Consider the following 1,567-nt stretch of genomic DNA (forward strand, 5'->3'; position numbering starts at 1 on the left):
GGAGTGCCCAGGACGGGCTCCACAGGTCCCGGTCGTCTGGGGCTCCCTTCCCCGGGCCAACGGCTTGTCAGAGTGCCAAGGACGGGCTCCACGGGTCCCGGTCGTCTGGGGTCCCTCCCCCGGGCCAACAGCAGGTCAGAGTGCCCAGGACGGGCTCCACGGGTCCCGGGCAGCCCACCCCCCGGGCGTTCGGGGCACCCATCTCCAGGAGGCCAACGGCGTTGCAAAGTACCCGGGAAGGGCTCCACGGGTACCGGGCAGTCCTCCCCCGGGCGTCCGGGGCTCCCTTCTCCAGGCCAACGGCATGGTTCAATGCCCAGGACGGGCTCCATGTGTCCCAGACAGACCTGCCCCGGGCGTCCGGGGCACCCATCTCCAGGCCAACGGCATGGCTCAATGCCCAGGACGGGCTCCATGGGTCCGGGGAGGCGTCCCATGCGCCTCCGGGCTTGGGAGCCCCGGCTGGGTCCAGGGGCCCGGGCGGGCCCCGGGTCGGGTGCTCCGGCCCTGGTCCCTGTCTCCCAGCCTACCGCACTGCCAAGGGCCTAGGAATGGGTTCCGTTGTTCCCGGGGAGCCTCCCCCTTGCTTGGCTGGGTTCAGGAGCAGTGGCTAGGGCCCCTGAGGGCCCGGGGAGGGCGGCCTCCCCACCCCGGGCTCTGTCCTTGGTCCTGCTGCGTGGCAGGGTGCCCGGGACGGGGTCCGGAGGGACCGGGGAGGCGTCCCATGCACCTCCGGGCTTGGGAGCCCCGGCTCGGTCCAGGGGCCCGGGCGGGCCCCGGGTCGGGTGCTCCGGCCCTGGTCCCTGTCTCCCAGCCTACCGCACTGCCAAGGGCCTAGGAATGGGTTCCGTTGTTCCCGGGGAGCCTCCCCCTTGCTTGGCTGGGTTCAGGAGCAGTGGCTAGGGCCCCTGAGGGCCCGGGGAGGGCGGCCTCCCCACCCCGGGCTCTGTCCTTGGTCCTGCTGCGTGGCACGGTGCACGGGACGGGGTCCGGAGGGACCGGGGAGGCGTCCCATGCACCTCCGGGCTTGGGAGCCCCGGCTCGGTCCAGGGGCCCGGGCGGGCCCCGGGTCGGGTGCTCCGGCCCTGGTCCCTGTCTCCCAGCCTACCGCACTGCCAAGGGCCTAGGAATGGGTTCCGTTGTTCCCGGGGAGCCTCCCCTTGCTTGGCTGGGTTCAGGAGCAGTGGCTAGGGCCCCTGAGGGCCCGGGGAGGGCGGCCTCCCCACCCCGGGCTCTGTCCTTGGTCCTGCTGCGTGGCAGGGTGCCCGGGACGGGGTCCGGAGGGACCGGGGAGGCGTCCCATGCACCTCCGGGCTTGGGAGCCCCGGCTCGGTCCAGGGGCCCGGGCGGGCCCCGGGTCGGGTGCTCCGGCCCTGGTCCCTGTCTCCCAGCCTACCGCACTGCCAAGGGCCTAGGAATGGGTTCCGTTGTTCCCGGGGAGCCTCCCCCTTGCTTGGCTGGGTTCAGGAGCAGTGGCTAGGGCCCCTGAGGGCCCGGGGAGGGCGGCCTCCCCACCCCGGGCTCTGTCCTTGGTCCTGCTGCGTGGCAGGGTGCCCGGGACGGGGTC

The sequence above is a fragment of the Lissotriton helveticus genome, chromosome 8 (assembly GCF_964261635.1).
Source record: "Lissotriton helveticus chromosome 8, aLisHel1.1, whole genome shotgun sequence".
Classification (NCBI taxonomy): Eukaryota; Metazoa; Chordata; class Amphibia; order Caudata; family Salamandridae; genus Lissotriton; species Lissotriton helveticus.